The following is a 17,765-nucleotide window of genomic DNA, read 5'->3' as shown; positions in this document are numbered from 1 at the left end:
TCCTTTTTTCTGTAATTTAACTAGTGGAAGTGAGGGGATTTCCCTTCCCACTCTGACGTTTTTGGTCCATTCCAAAACTTTTTTCAATTGTAGATCAAGAAATTTAGTCTATGCACTGATTTGTAAGTGCCCTAAAATCTATGTGGGCCAGACAACCCAGGAACTTAGAAAGAGGATCCAGCAACACCTCTCAAACATCAATACCGCTAAATCGGATAAGGAGAAAGGTAAAACCCTCACATCGGTTGCTTTGCGTTTCTTAAACAAACATGGTGGTTGCAGTAGGGGTGTTAGGGTTATGGGCCTAGAATCCATTCAGACTAACATTCGAGGGGGCAATATCACCTTGGAACTTCTTAAGTGTGAGTCAAAGTGGATATTTAATTTGCGGAGCCTCTCACCAATGGGGCTTTTATAAACAACTGTGACCCTTGTATTATTTGGATTCGGCCTATTGCCTCCGTGTGTTTGTCTGGATGGTTGGACATTGATAGTACCTTCTCTTTTTGCCTTTACAGGTATTTTCGGACAAACATTGGACTTGAATATTGGACCACCATCATGAATCACCTTTTTGAGAACCCTTGAGCGTGGACTTTGTTGTTGGAATATATTAATACCTTTTGGCAATTGTTTTGTGTGTCTATTCCTCTTTGTTTGTTCCACGCTGAGGGGTATCGAGTCGGTCTCTTTCTTGGCATCTTTTCTTTTTTTGAATAAAATGTATGTTTTTTGTCCTTTATATCTATTGAAGGAGGAGCTTGTGGAAAGTATTTGGAGGATTATTTCCCTCCATTTTTCATCTGTTATAGTCTTAGGCAGGCTCTATTTCTAAGGAGGGGTTGTTTATTTCCTCTCTTTATCCTGTATTGATATAGAATGCCTATGGCATTTCAATATTTGGATTCTTACAATTTTGATGACCATTCCATCTTGGTCAAGACATGGTATAACAAAAATTCATTTTTGGGGAGTATTTACCTCTTAACAACAATCTACAGGGAGCAGTTGGGTAAATGTATTTCTGTTTATCCTACTCTGAGAATAAATATTGTAATTTTCCCTATAATTGATTACCTTGATGTTGATCATTTTATATGTAGGTGTTCTTCTTTGTGGGTACCTATGCTTTTATGTATATTGAACCTTACCATAAACTAATGAATTTGTCTACTGTTCATACGATGTGACATGGTTTCACTGGTATGCCACCAGGCTCTTTGGTCCTTGTGGGCTATTTGATACAGCCTGTGTGCATTATCTAAACTGAGTCATGAGTAGAGTTGAGCGATACCGTCCGATACTTCAAAGTATCGTATCGGATGGTATCGGCCGATCTTTAAAAAAAGTATCGGTATCGCCGATTCCGATACCGGAAGTCCCATTCAAGTCTATGGGACTTCCGGTATCGGAATAAGAAAAACCCTTTCCTGCCCTTGTACAGCCTCTCTGGGGTCTGTACGGGCCTTTCGGGGGGCTGTGCCGGCCTGCCAGGGGGTCTGTGCAGGCTCCGGTGGTCTGTGCCGGCCTGCCGGGGGGCTGTGCAGGCTCCGGGGGGCTGTGCCGGCCTGCCGGGGGGCTGTGCAGGCTCCGGTGGGCTGTGCCGGCCTGCCGGGGGGCTGTGCCGGCCTGCCGGGGGGCTGTGCAGGCTCCGGGGGGCTGTGCCGGCCTGCCGGGGGGCTGTGCAGGCTCCGGGGGGCTGTGCCGGCCTGCCGGGGGGCTGTGCCGGCCTGCCGGGGGGCTGTGCCGGCTTCGGGGGTCTGTGCAGGCATCGTCCGATGGGACTACAAGTCCCATCGGGCGATGCCTGCTACCATGACAGTGATTGACACATTAGCCAATGATGGGACAGTAGTAGTCCCATCATCCGGCTAATGTGTTAAATGTAAAAAAAAAAAAAAAAATTACATGCTACATACATACAACATGCATACTACATACATGCTACATTCATACTACATACTACATACATGCTACATTTATACTACATAAATACTACATGCAACATACATACTACATATATACTACATACATACTACATATATACTACATGCATGCTACATACATACTACATGCTACATACTACATACATACTACATGCATGCTACATACATACTACATGCTACATACATACTACATATATACTACATGCATGCTACATACATACTGCATGCTACATACATACTACATATATACTACATGCATGCTACATACATACTACATGCTACATACATACTACATGCTACATACATACTACATATATACTACATACATACTACATACTACATACATGCTACATTCATACTACATAAATACTACATGCAACATACATACTACATATATACTACATACATACTACATATATACTACATGCATGCTACATACATACTACATGCTACATACTACATACATACTACATGCATGCTACATACATACTACATGCTACATACATACTACATATATACTACATGCATGCTACATACATACTGCATGCTACATACATACTACATATATACTACATGCATGCTACATACATACTACATGCTACATACATACTACATGCTACATACATACTACATATATACTACATACATACTACATACTACATACATGCTACATTCATACTACATAAATACTACATGCAACATACATACTACATATATACTACATACATACTACATATATACTACATGCATGCTACATACATACTACATGCTACATACTACATACATACTACATGCATGCTACATACATACTACATGCTACATACATACTACATATATACTACATGCATGCTACATACATACTGCATGCTACATACATACTACATATATACTACATGCATGCTACATACATACTACATGCTACATACATACTGCATGCTACATGCATGCTACATACATACTACATACATACATACCACATATATACTACATACATACAATACATTCATACAATACATACATAGACATACAGTACATATAACATAGAGTAACATACTTACCAATACTTGTCACATTGTTCCCCGAAGCCATTGTCGTCTACGGAATAAATATTAACATAACAAACCACAAAAATACTCACCCACGATCCGAAGCAGTCCACGAGTGTGTCCCACGACGATCTTGGGTAGAGAACTGCAGCATCAGATGATGCTGCCGTTCTCTACGGGCTGCAGGAATCCAATGACGGAAGGTAGGTATCCTTCCGCACTGTATTCCTCCGCCACTTAAAAAAAAAAAGTCCCTAGTCTCACTTTATGCCATTGCTGTGTGGGAATTTCCCACGCAGCAATGGCATAAAGTGAGACTAGGGACTTTTTTTTTTTTAAGTGGCGGAGGAATACAGTGCGGAAGGATACCTACCTTCCGTCATTGGATTCCTGCAGCCCGTAGAGAACGGCAGCATCATCTGATGCTGCAGTTCTCTACCCAAGATCGTCGTGGGACACACTCGTGGACTGCTTCGGATCGTGGGTGAGTATTTTTGTGGTTTGTTATGTTAATATTTATTCCGTAGACGACAATGGCTTCGGGGAACAATGTGACAAGTATTGGTAAGTATGTTACTCTATGTTATATGTACTGTATGTCTATGTATGTATTGTATGAATGTATTGTATGTATGTAGTATGTATGTGGTATGTATGTAGCATGTAGTATGTATGTAGCATGCATGTAGTATATATGTAGTATGTATGTATGTATGTAGCATGTAGTATGTATGTAGCATGCATGTAGTATGTATGTAGCATGCATGTAGTATGTATGTAGCATGCATGTAGTATATATGTAGTATGTATGTAGTATGTATGTGGTATGTATGTAGCATGTAGTATGTATGTAGCATGCATGTAGTATGTATGTAGCATGCATGTAGTATGTATGTAGTATGTATGTAGCATGCATGTAGCATGTATGTAGTATGTATGTAGTATGTATGTAGTATGTAGCATGTATGTAGTATGTATGTGGTATGTATGTAGCATGTAGTATGTATGTAGCATGCATGTAGTATATATGTAGTATGTAGTATGTATGTGGTATGTATGTAGCATGCAGTATGTATGTAGCATGTATGTAGTATGTATGTAGTATATATGTAGTATGTATGTAGCATGTAGTATGTATGTAGCATGCATGTAGTATGTATGTAGTATGTATGTAGCATGCAGTATGTATGTAGCATGTAGTATGTATGTAGCATGCATGTAGTATGTATGTAGTATTTTTTTTTTTTTTTTTTTAACATTTAACACATTAGCCGGATGATGGGACTACTACTGTCCCATCATTGGCTAATGTGTCAATCACTGTCATGGTAGCAGGCATCGCCCGATGGGACTTGTAGTCCCATCGGACGATGCCTGCACAGACCCCCGAAGCCTGCACAGCCCCCCGGCAGGCCGGCACAGCCCCCCGGCAGGCCGGCACAGCCCCCCGGAGCCTGCACAGCCCCCCGGCAGGCCGGCACAGCCCCCCACAGGGTGCACAGACCACCGGCAGGCCGGCACAGCCCCCCGGCAGGCCGGTACAGACCCCGGGCAGTCCACACAGCCCCCCCGGCAGGCCGGCACAGCCCCCCGGCAGGCCGGCAGAGACCCCCGGAAGGCCCGAAATGACGGCGCATCATGATGCGCACACACCGCGCATCATGATGACGTCAGTCTGTCAATCAACTTTGAACTTCCGATTCCGATGCCGAATTCCGATATTGAAAAAATATCGGAAGTCGGTATCGGAATTCCGATACAGCAAGTATCGGCCGATACCCGATACTTGCGGTATCGGAATGCTCAACACTAGTCATGAGTAACTTTATACGTGCTCCTTTTTTCTATTTGGACGTATGGATGCATCTTTGACTCTATCTTTTGAGCCTTGTTATATCTACTGTACTATTCTTCAATTGTCTACTAGACCATCCAACTCTTATATATGTGTTTACACGTTATAATACTGTGTGTTCTTTTCTGCATTTGGGTTCAGTTGCGTTCTTTTACAATGATATTGCATCTGAACACCTGATAGTCCTTTGGCTATTGCGGGGTGACTGTTCCCGGGACATCTATAATGGTAGCATTTCTACCTATGCTTATCAATGTACATGAATCTTCATTTGATGATCTGTTTTCCAGTCTAGTATTGGATACACCCATTATGTGTGACCTTGTACATTGAATTATACTCTTGGTCGCTATTGTTACTCCTTTCTCGCTTGGGATTTAATCCTTTTCTTTATGTGAGTAGGTGGCATGTGATTGTGCAGGCGCGAAAAAATCTTTCTGCCAAGGGCTACAATATACCTTTTGGTTTTATTTAGATGCGCTTAACATCAGGTTATCTATTGTGGTACATTAACATCTCATTATCAGCAATTGATACTTTCAAGGGGCTGTATGTTACTTGCAGGCGCCAATTATTTCAGACTATCGGCTGATATATTTTTTATTCTTTAGATGGGTATATAGTTGGATTACTTTGATATATTGATACATAATATAATAGCGATCGTTGTTCTTATTACAGTATTATCTGTGCATTAGGATTGTGGTGCGATTGTTATCTTCAGAGTTTTCAACGTACCGTGTATTTATTTCTTTCGTTACCATAGTAATCCTCCCCCCCTTTGTGACTTATTTTTGTCATTGTTTGTGAGGAGGTGGTATCTGAGTACGCAAGCGCTGATTTTTATTCGGCAATTGACACATGTAGGAGGTGGTATATAACTGCGCATGCGTTGACCCTTTAAAGACCATTGCACATTCTCTATGCTGGACTATCTATCGCAACACATTTGTATAGAATAATAGCGATCGACTTTCTCAACAATTATTATTATAACATCTCTTATGTACCAGAATCGTGCTTGATGTATTTCTCTTGTGCGATTGCTCTTTCTACAGTGCATAACATGTGTATTTGTTTGTTCTGTTACCATGATTACTCTCCTCCTTCTGTGACGCACATCCGGCTTGGATGTGAGTGCTGTGAGGAGGTATTATGCGAGTGCGCAGGTGTCAATCTTTGTCAGAGATCGATGTTAGTTATTACATCGGGTTAACACTATGACTGCGCAGGCGCCGATTGCTTTGAGACCTGCGCGTCCAATATACTTCCGGGGTCTATCTCATTATTTCTCTGTGCACGTGTGATGTGTATGTGCTCCTATTCCATCCTCTGTGGACGTGCCGCTGCCTCTAATAGGTATGTGTGTGACGAGGCAACACTGCAGCTGCGCTCTATTTATTCATTAATTTGTGGAATACTTATATAGGATACGCTCTGGGTATAGCCACTTGCCCCTGACGAAGCCTCCTATAAGAATAGCCCCTAAATATCAGTTTGTGATGCTTACAGCAGACGATGGGTTTACCAGCAGTTAGCAAGTTTAGGTTTAAGGGTACCGTTACACATAGTGATGCACCAGCGCTCCTGACAAAGATATGGATCAATGGTGCATCGCTAAGTGGTCGCTAGTGAGCTGCCACACAGGCAGATCTCACCAGCGACATCGCTGGGGTCGGGGGTCGCTACTTACCTGTCAGACGCTGCGATCCTGACGTCCTCCCGCCCACGTCCACACGTTGCTCGTCGGCGCCACAGGAAGCCCAGCAGGAAGCGCTCGACGAGAAATGGTCCAGGACCTTCTCGCGCGATCAGCGATAACCAGCGGGGGAGCCGGTCGGAGGTAAGCATCACATGTAGCGATATCGCTAGCAATATCTCTGCTACGTCACAAAATTGGTGACTTAACAGCGATATTGCTAGCGATATCGCTATGTGTAACGGGGGCTTAACCCACACGTCTGAGGCTTTGTAGAAATCACAGGTGTTTGCAAAGATGATAGCAAGAGAAGATACTGGATGGTAGTAAACTCCAAACAGCAACTAAACACATTAAAGTTTGACAGCCAGACAGACGCAATGGACTGTGACAGACACAAGGCCAGTGGTGTGCCTTTTAACCCCTTGGGAGATTGTCACTGAATATTGCCGATCCACTTGTAAAACATGATATGGAGCACAACAAAAGGAGGTGGCCATAGGGGAAGCTAGAGGAACTTGGCCCAGGAGACGAGACAGGTGAGTCACAATTTGGAAGATGTCGAACATAATGTGGTTTTAATTATTAAAATATTATTTATTCATAAAGAATAAGCAAAACCAACTGGTGGCTTCACCTAATTTATAATATTTAATTTTGTAGGCTTTGATATGCCTTTTTTAAGTGTAGTTTGGTGGAAAATGTCAGAGGCGGAGGAAGTAACTAGCTTCTCCACCCATGTGGTCTTTGCAATAGAAAGCAATATAATTGGCAGCTTGAAACAAAACTGCACGAATAAAAATAATTAGACCTTTTAAAAACCAAACAAAAATGTATTCAATAGTACAAGAATATAAAGGAAAGACGTGGGGACCTTACCAAATAAATATAGTTCTTAATGTACATCCTGGGGCACATAGCAAGAACAGCTTTTGTTAAGTTCTCTGGAAATACACTTTATACTCTTTGTGTTGCAGAAGAACATATTAGCAATATACAGACACACATGGTAAGGAATAAAAGTCAAACTGGCAGGCTCGAGAAAAGTAAAGTATGAGAATTACGGTGTATATTGGTGTTGCTTGCAAAACGAACACAACATAAACTATAAGAGCGCATAGATGAAAGGCATGCAGTGTTTCTTCTATAATTTACACCACATGGGGTTTTGTACCTAACCAGAGCTACACATGAAGCAACAAGAAAGGATATTTATAAGTCTGAACTGCAGAGGTAAGGTAATTAGAATGATCCCAAGAACTTAGAAAGAGACTTTATGTTCAAAAATAGATTTCCTGAGCCTATCATACATTTACTGTATAAAATCAGTCTCTCGGTGATCAGTGCTTATTTTTAAAGGGGTTGGTTAAAAAATGTGTTTAAGTAATAAAACACCCATTACTCACCAATTCAGTCCTCTGCAACTCCAATGCTCCACACTGATCCTTCAGTGATAATGTCATGTCCATCATTCACGCGACCACTGCAGTCAATCATTGGGCTCGGTTGTCACTTGCTGTACATGAAAGTTTTACCACTGCAGTGTTCATGTGCACTAAGTATGGAAATGATGTCAATGCTGCAGGACTAGTGAGGATTAATTAAATGAATAGTGGATATCTAAAGACACATTTTATATAGTTTACTCATTTTTTAAAAATGCTACACAAAATTTTGTGACTTAATGGGACTTAACCTGCAAAAGCAAGTCTACCTATGGCTACAATGATGGAAAAATAAAGAAGTAATGAATCTTAGAGTGCAGTAAACCACAACTTTTTTTTAATTTTATGAAATGTACTATTATTGTATAAAAGTAGTAGATTATAAAAAAAACTTCTCTATACATATTTGGTATTGCCACTATTGTACCAACCCAGAAATTAAAAAGATGACATGTGTGCTGCATGTGGATATCATCAATTTGAAACACAAAAAGACAATTACAAATTGCTGTTTTCTTTCTATTTCCTTTAAAAAAAACAAGTGATACAAGTAAATTAATAACTATACCAAGAAATAATTATTATTCCACAAAATAAAAACCATAAAAATCCAAATTAGACCTGGCAATGGAAATGGGGTGAGCTATCAGGCTAAACAACTTAGGAATTTTTAAAGTGGCATCATTTAAAGGGTTTTCTAATCTTTATGACCAAACTGCTCTCCAGTCTCCCCACTTCCTTCTTGCTGGGGGTTGTGCGGTTAAGATCATTGATAGTTCTGGCCAGTGACATGTTGGAGCTACTGGCCTGAACTGTGCGTTCTCCTTTTCTGCTAGAAGAGGTAGCTTTACCTCTGCATCATCGGAGGTGCATAAGGGCACTGAGGCTAGCCAGATCCAGGATTCTGGACAGCTTCAGAACAGCACTTGCCAGCTGTATACCAAAGAACTTGCAAGGGCGTGATTCTTGCCTAGGAGACCATGCACTCAAAAATTAGAGATGAACGAGCACTAAAATGATCGGGTGCTCGTTGTTCGAACTGAGCAATTGTTAATACTATTATGCTCGTTTCGAGTAACGAGTATAATGGGAGTCAAAGGGAAAGCTGAGCTTTTTTCCAGTAGACCCTACAAAAATGTCTGGGGAATAACAAACAAGTTATAGAGAATGATTTAGGGCATTGTGTCAAACATACAAAAATTCTGTATATAACAATGCCAAAACTAGGTATGGACATGTCACTCAGGGTCAGTACAATTAAATTAAATCTGAAAAAAGTGTACACAAAAAACAAAAATGAAAAAGGTACAAATTTTACTAAATAGAAAAAATACATAAAAAAAACAGACAAGGTTTAAAAAGTGGGAAACCACAAATGGCACCAAAACACACAATAAGACGAGAGGGTGGATGCACATAATAAGTATATCTAATAAGTAACTTTCTAACACAAACATCAGAAACACCATGTAGTCATGGTATTTCATATCAGAAAGTACAAAAGAAATTTACACAGTAAATATGTAAAAGAGCGCAAACATTATCTCCTGTGGGTGATGGTGTCAGCCCCTAAACACGTTTCGGCATCTGCCTTCTTCTGGGGGTCAGCCTTTTTCTGGGGGTGGCATCACACCGACAAGAGCACAGTTTTATAATCCACAGAGACCAATCAGTAAATAGATAACAAAGAACAATTTATTAACAGCATTTCTAAGTGGTCAGGTATACACAGGTATATCCAAAACGACATATCTAAAATAAGTGGAAGGATGGGCTGCTTAAAATGTTTAGGGAGTAGTAAACACAAGAGAGCCAATTGTATAATGAAGGGATGTTACTCAAGATTATACAATTCAGTGTTTGGGGTGAATTGTCTAACAAAGTGTCCAATTACAAATGTTTAACCCCTTTCTGTCATGTGACGTACTATCCCGTCCATGTGCCCTGGGACTTAATTCCCAGGGACGGGATAGTACGTCACAGCGATCAGCGGCGCCCACGTGGTGAGCGCCGCTGATCGCGGCCGGGTGTCAGCTGATTATCACAGCTGACACCCGGCACAATGTGTCAGGGGCGGTCACGGACAGCCCCCGACACGTTAACCCCTTGCACACCGCGATCAAACACGATTGTGGTGTACCGGGGGTTAAAGGGAAGCATCGGCAGGGAGGGGGCTCCCTCCGTGCTTCTCTGAGCCCCCCACAGCAGCGCAATGTGCAGCGCTGCTGCGGGGTTTTCCATCCCTGCAGGTCCCCGAATCCAAGATGGCGACGGGGACCTTCGGGGGCCTGCAGGGAGCTGGCTTCCTCAGTGCCTGCAAAGCGCAGGCATGAGGAAAGCCTGTGCAGTGCCTGTGACAGATCGCTGATCTGTCACAGTGATCTGTGATGTGACAGATCAGCGATCTGTCACATGACAGGTATGTCCCCCCTGGGACAATGTAATAAAGTTAAAAAAAAGTGTAAAAATAATTTAAAAAAAATCGCTAAATAAATTAAAAAAAAAAAAAATATTCCCTAAAAAATTCATTTTTTGGAAATAAAAAAAAAACAATAAAAGTACACATATTTGGTATTGCCGCGTCCGTAACGACCTGCCCTATAAAACTGTCCCACTAGTTAAACCCTTTAGCGAACCCCTTAAAAAATAAAAATGAAAAACTGAGTAAAAAATAATGATTTATTATCATACCGCCAAACAAAAAGTGCAATAACGCGCGATCAAAAAGATGTATATAAATATCCATTGTACCGCTGCAAACGTCTTCTTGTCCCGCAAAAAAACGAGCCACCATACAGCATCCTCAGCAAAAAATAAAAAAGTTATTGCTCACAGAATAAAGCAATGCAAAAATAATTATTTTTTATATAAAATTGTTTTTATTGCATAAAAGTGCCAAAACATAAAATAAGACCTAAATGAGGTATCGCTGTAACTGTACTGACCCAAGGAATAAAAGGGCTTTATTAATTTTACTGCAGGCGGAACGGTGTAAACGCACCCCCCCAAAAGAAATTCATGAAATGCTGGTTTTTGTTCATTCTGCGTCCCAAAAATCAGAATAAAAAGCGATCAAAAGATGACACGTGCCCGAAAATGATTTAATTGCGCACACTGCTCTGACAAGAGGGGGAGAGAACATCACAGGTACGAGTCAGACCACGCCCATGTAAATGCGTGGATGAGGGGCGAGTCACATGACCGAGGCGCCGGGCCATAAGTCACGCCCCGGGATGCTTACCCATGCCACACCGACAGGCTCGTGCACACAGCAGGCGCAGCAGATTACAACACGGAAGCAGTAATATATTGCCATCTTTCATCATTATATACATATCTGTAATAGAACCCGTGGAACATAACTAACAGGAAATAAGGGAATAATGTTAGTGTTATTACTTACACATAGAGAAATGAATAAACACTATTCTACCAATCATAGATCAGCATATACAGTATATATCGTGGTGACAAGTAAGAAACTATATCAGTCTAATTGAAAATCCTTTTTAGAAAATACAAAAATTATTAGATTAAACACCACCATACTATAAAATGTAAATACATAATAGATTGGTCATAATATGATAATGTCAGCACACCGATCGCTATTCTAAAAAAATAAACAAGAATAAGAAGAAAAGAAATATAAGAAATAACCAAAGCAGGTAAAGAAATTGATAGTAATAAATAAATTGTTCCAATAGGATATTCTCCAATGTATAGATCATATAATTGTCCCACCCATAATGTTATTCCATCAGGGGTACCAAAATAGGTCATTCAACAAGGAAACAAGATAATCCCTGGGCCACTTCCCTTAGAGAATAAATGATTGGAGATATTGTCCAAAGTCAATCAACTTGATCAATCTGGTCTATATGAATATAATAAACAATAAACATATAAGAAAGATGTGATAAAAATTGAAACAGACGATTTACAGAAATGGAACAAAACTAAGGATCTCATTGAGTTCATGTGGATGCATTGTTCTCAGAGTCCAGATCCACCTTGTCTCCAACCGAGCCAAAGAACGACTAATCTCCCCTCTTCTAACTCCCAGGACTATCCTATCTATTCCCCTTACTTTAAAGGGAAGGTGCCATCCCAAAAAATATTTTTAATTTTGTAAAATATGAAAAATAATTTTAAAAAGTTTGGCATTTCCACTTGTTAACACTAGGGGGAGCAGATACTGAAATTTGGCACAAAAACCTAGTGTACAACTAGCTCACATTACTGTCCTGCAGTAATTATGGGCATACAGTATCCATGATGTTTGATTTTGATATATGATCATGCCCTAAAATGGACACTGTATGGGCGGAATCTGCTGACATCGGTGTGGTGTCACTCCTCTCCTCCCCTACTGGGTGCTTGCTAAGGGAAAAGAGAGGATAACATTTAGGAACACAGTGAGCAGCCATTTTGATGGGGCCTGCAAAGTTATACTGACTGTCTATTCATGTAAAGTCTGGATCAGAACAGGTCACCAATCAGCAGAAATGTTTCCTGGATTTCTGTGGAGCAGACAAGAAGACGGTCCATCCATGTGTATAAAACACAGCGCTCTATGTACAATCCCTGGCACCGAACAGGGTGCCCCCCACAGACCAGCACACTGCTCTCCTGAAATACTCTGTGCTGCTGTCACCCTGCTCCTTCCCCCATACATCTCCCTCTCTGACCCCCCATAGACCAGCACACTGCTCTCCTGAAATACTCTGTGCTGCTGTCACCCTGCTCCTTCCACCATCTATCAGGCCCCTGTCGCCTCGCTTTCACACATCGCCAGGACAGGATCTGAGGAGAGGAATGGGGTCTTCGGTCACCGAGGATGGCAGGCAGCAAGGATTCTGGGAGCAGGGTGACAGCAGCACAGAGCATTTCAGGAGAGCAGTGTGCTGGTCTATGGGGGGCACAGAGAGAGATATATGGTGGAGGGAGCGCAGTGACAGCAGCACACAGTATTTCAGGAGAGCAGTGCGCTGGTCTATGGGGGGCACAGAGGGAGATGTATGGTGGAGGAGCAGGGTGACAGCAGCACAGAGTATTTCAGGAGAGCAGTGCGCTGGTCTATGGGGGGCACAGAGGGAGATATATGGGGGAGGAGCAGGGAGACAGCAGCACAGAAATCCAGGAAACATTTCTGCTGATTGATGGCCTGTTCTGATCCAGACTTTGCATGCAAAGACCCCATTCCCCTCCTCAGATTCTGTCCTGGCGATGTGTGAAAGCGAGGCAACAGGTGCAGTCCAGGGTGACGCTGGGAAGCAGGCTGGGGGGGAATGGAGCCATACAGTAACGATAAAAGTGAGACCCCTGTCTTCAGCTGCCTCACCAGCCCTCCCCTGACTGCACCTATTACCCCTGACCCGTGTGCCAGGTGCTTAGCCAGAACCACCCTAGAATGGGTCCCCTTTTAGCAGATCACAAATAATACCGCCATATACTTCACACACAATGCCGCCATATAGATAATACACAATACCACCATGTAGATCACACATAAAACCAGCAGGGTGACAGCAGCACAGAGTATTTCAGGAGAGCAGTATCACACGGCAGAGAATTAGATACACGGCTCAGCAGACAGTATCACACAGGAGAGGATTAGATACATGGCTCAGCAGTCAGTGTCACACAGGAGAGGATTAGATACACGGCTCAGCAGTCAGTGTCACACAGGAGAGGATTAGATACACGGCTCAGCAGGCAGTATCACACAGGAGAGGATTAGATACACGGCTCAGCAGGCAGTATCACAGGAGACAGTATTACAGATATGCCCACACTGGTGAAACTTCCAGCCCCCCCCCAATTATACACTAGACTATGGGCTGTATATGTCACTGTCCTCAGACAGCCATAAAAGCTCTCATAAAAGCAACAGTGTCAGATTACCGGAGATCACTGGGGCTGTGTGTGAGTGAGGAGGTGGAGACAGAGCAGGAGGACAGTGGAGCTGGAGCAGGAAGCACAGTGCAGAAAGTGGAGCTCAGCAGATAGCACTGGGCTACAGTAAAATGGCGCCCAGCCACACCTACAGCAGTGAATGGTGCAGCCCACAGGGACGTGCCCAGTTCACTGCTAATGAGGCTGCATGGTGGGGTCGGGAGCCGACCGCAGTCTCCTATGTCCAGGGACGGCCATATTTGCAGACTGTATGAGTCCTCCACAGATCTGCAAATCAAGATGGCAGCGCCCAGTGGCTACATTAAAACATTATTACAAACAAACCATAAATCCTAGTTAGTACAACATTTGCTGAAACAACATGTTTTGTTACTTACTCTTTTCTTCCAAATTATATAAAATTGTGGCACCTTCCCTTTAAGGCCACTTTGATGATATAATTTGAAGGGTTTAGGCAATGTGCGTAAATGGTTAATGTCTATCTCCTCCTTGGCAGCAGAAATATCATGAACATCTTCTCTCACTCTAACTTTCAGAGCTCTTGTTGTCAACCCAACATAAATCATGTTACACGGGCAACAAGCTTAGTATGTAACTGCTTTTGTTGAACATGTGATTTTCTGAGTAATTTTAAATTCTCTGCTGCCATCAGAGGAGGAAAACACAGTGGCTCTTTCAATATTGGGGCATACCACACATTTACCACATGGGGACATCCCCATCTATAGTTGTGGCCAAAAGTATTGACACCCCTGCAATTCTGTCAGATAATACTCAGTTTCTTCCTGAAAATGATTGCAAACACAAATTCTTTGGTATTATTATCTTCATTTAATTTGTCTTAAATGAAAAAAACACAAAAAGAATTGTCCTAAAGTCAAATTGGACATAATTCCACACCAAACATAAAAAAGAGGGTGGAAAAAAGTATTGGCACTGTTCGAAAAATCATGTGATGCTTCTCTAATTTGTGTAATTAACAGCACCTGTAACTTACCTGTGGCACCTAACAGGTGTTGGTAATAACAAAATCACACTTGCAGCCAGTTGACATGGATTAAAGTTGACTCAACCTCTGTCCTGTGTCCTTGTGTGTACCACATTGAGCATGGAGAAAATAAAGAAGACCAAAGAACTGTCTGAGGACTTGAGAAACCAAATTGTGAGGAAGCATGAGCAATCTCAAGGCTACAAGTCCATCTCCAAAGACCTGAATGTTCCTGTGTCTACCGTGCTCAGTGTCATCAAGAAGTTTAAAGCCCATGGCACTGTGGCTAACCTCCCTAGATGTGGACGGAAAAGAAAAATTGACAAGAGATTTCAACGCAAGATTGTGCGGATGTTGGATAAAGAACCTCGACTAACATCCAAAACAAATTCAAGCTGCCCTGCAGTCCGAGGGTACAACAGTGTCAACCCATACTATCCGTCGGCGTCTGAATGAAAAGGGACTGTATGGTAGGAGACCCAGGAAGACCCCACTTCTTACCCCGAGACATAAAAAAGCCAGGCTGGAGTTTTCCAAAACTTACCTGAAAAAGCCTAAAACATTTTGGAAGAATGTTCTCTGGTCAGATGAGACAAAAGTAGAGCTTTTTGGACAAAGGCATCAACATAGAGTTTACAGGAGAAAAAAAGAGGCATTCAAAGAAAAGAACACGGTCCCTACAGTCAAACATGGCGGAGGTTCCCTGATGTTTTGGGGTTGCTTTGCTGCCTCTGGCACTGAACTGCTTGACCGTGTGCATGGCATTATGAAGTCTGAAGACTACCAACAAATTTTGCAGCATAATGTAGGGCCCAGTGTGAGAAAGCTGGGTCTCCCTCAGAGGTCATGGGTCTTCCAGCAGGACAATGACCCAAAACACACTTCAAAAAGCACTAGAAAATGGTTTGAGAGAAAGCACTGGAGACTTCTAAGGTGGCCAGCAATGAGTCCAGACCTGAATCCCATAGAACACCTGTGGAGAGATCTAAAAATGGCAGTTTGGAGAAGGCACCCTTCAAATATCCGGGACCTGGAGCATTTTGCCAAAGAAGAATGGTCTAAAATTCCAGCAAAGCATTGTAAGAAACTCATTGATGGTTACCGGAAGCGGTTGGTCGCAGTTATTTTGGCTAAAGGTTGTACAACAAAGTATTAGGCTGAGGGTGCCAATACTTTTGTCTGGCCCATTTTTGGAGTTTTGTGAAATGATCAATGTTTTGCTTTTTTGCTTCATTCTCTTTTGTGTTTTTTCATTTAAGACAAATTAAATGAAGATAATAATACCAAAGAATTTGTGTTTGCAATCATTTTCAGGAAGAAGCAGAGTATTATCTGACAGAATTGCAGGGGTGTCAATACTTTTGGCCACAACTGTAGGTCTCTGGGGTTGAGAGAAGGGGAGTAATTTCTGATTGTTTTTGTTGTAATGGCTCTGAACTAATACATCCCTTAAATTTCTACTGTGTCTCGCCGTAATACTTGGTGTGGGAGGTAGGTAGACTCGAAGTGTATGGTCTGCAAGAAGCTTTTTATATCAGGTTCCATTGTGAGTGATATGTAGTAATCAGTGTTGAGCGATACCACCCGATATTGAAAAATATCGGATCGGATTGGATCGGCCGATATCCAAAAAGTATCGGGTATCGCCGATTCCGATCCCGGAAGTCCCATTCAAGTCAATGGAACAGAAATATGGGAATTAAAAAAACCCTTTCTTTCCTTGTAGGTTAATTCTACATGAAGAAAAACAACTACTAATAATGTAGAATGTATTGTGGGAGGTGTAGGAGACATTAAAGCCATAGAGGTTTAGTCCAATCAAATGGAATAGCAGGAATTAAAAAAATTGTTTTAAAGACGTTCGGAGTTACAAAGATATTGACTATGTTAACCTATTTTATATTTTGTCAGATATGTAAGTTTCACTACTTCCATGCTCTTCACCTTCTTTTTTACTTCTCCCACACTTTCTCCTTCATCATCCTCAGCAGCAGCATCTTTTTCATCAACTTCTTCTTCACCTTATTCATCTTCTTCTTCTTCACCTTCTTCCTATTATTCTTTTTTTTACATTCTTCATATTCTTCTTATTCAACTATTATTCTCCTTCATATTCTACTTCTTCATCTTCTTCCTATTCTTCTTCTTCTTCATCATATTCTTATTTGTGACAGGCATTCCTGTAGTTGTTATCTATAAAAGTTTGAAGATTACACCTTCCGTTCTGCCTGTCACAAAAGATTTACAACAGGATTTGTCCGCGTTCAGTTTGGCCTGCAGCAGCAGGCATTTTCCAGGGGCACCACGAGGAGGAACAGACTCACCCCCATACACTGCTTAGTCTTCTTCTGCTTATAATTTAGATAATATCATTTGCTCTGATATTTAGCCTTATGCTTAATGTTCTTCTGCTTTTGGCTTTTCAGCTTCTTGGTCTTCTGTCTCTTGTTGTTCTGCATCTTGGTGGTTGTCTTCATGTTCTTTGTCCTCTTGGTCATCTTCAGGGTCATCTTTTTGGTCTTCTTCGGTGTGGTCTTCAGGGTCGTCGTCTTCAGGGTCGTCGTCAGGGAGATCCAGAGTGAGAACCAAAAACCATTTCACAAGCTCGAACTTGGAAAAGTAGCAGAAGGTACAAGAAGGCTGAGGAACTGCTGAGTACCAGCTGATGGTACTGGAACCCGGATGGTTAGCAGAAGGAACAAGAGCAAATGGAACTAGAGAGGACCAGCTGACGGTGCTGGAACCCGGAGGGGCAGCATAAGGAACAAGAGCCTATGGAAAAACTGTGGACCAGCTGACGGTGCTGGAACACGGTTACTAAGCAGGAGGTACCTGTGCTACAAAGCACTACCAAGGATCAGCAGACG

The sequence above is a fragment of the Dendrobates tinctorius genome, unplaced genomic scaffold (assembly GCF_039654945.1).
Source record: "Dendrobates tinctorius isolate UK_male_01 unplaced genomic scaffold, ASM3965494v1 ptg000111l, whole genome shotgun sequence".
NCBI lineage: Eukaryota > Metazoa > Chordata > Amphibia > Anura > Dendrobatidae > Dendrobates > Dendrobates tinctorius.
This window is presented reverse-complemented; position numbering follows the sequence as displayed.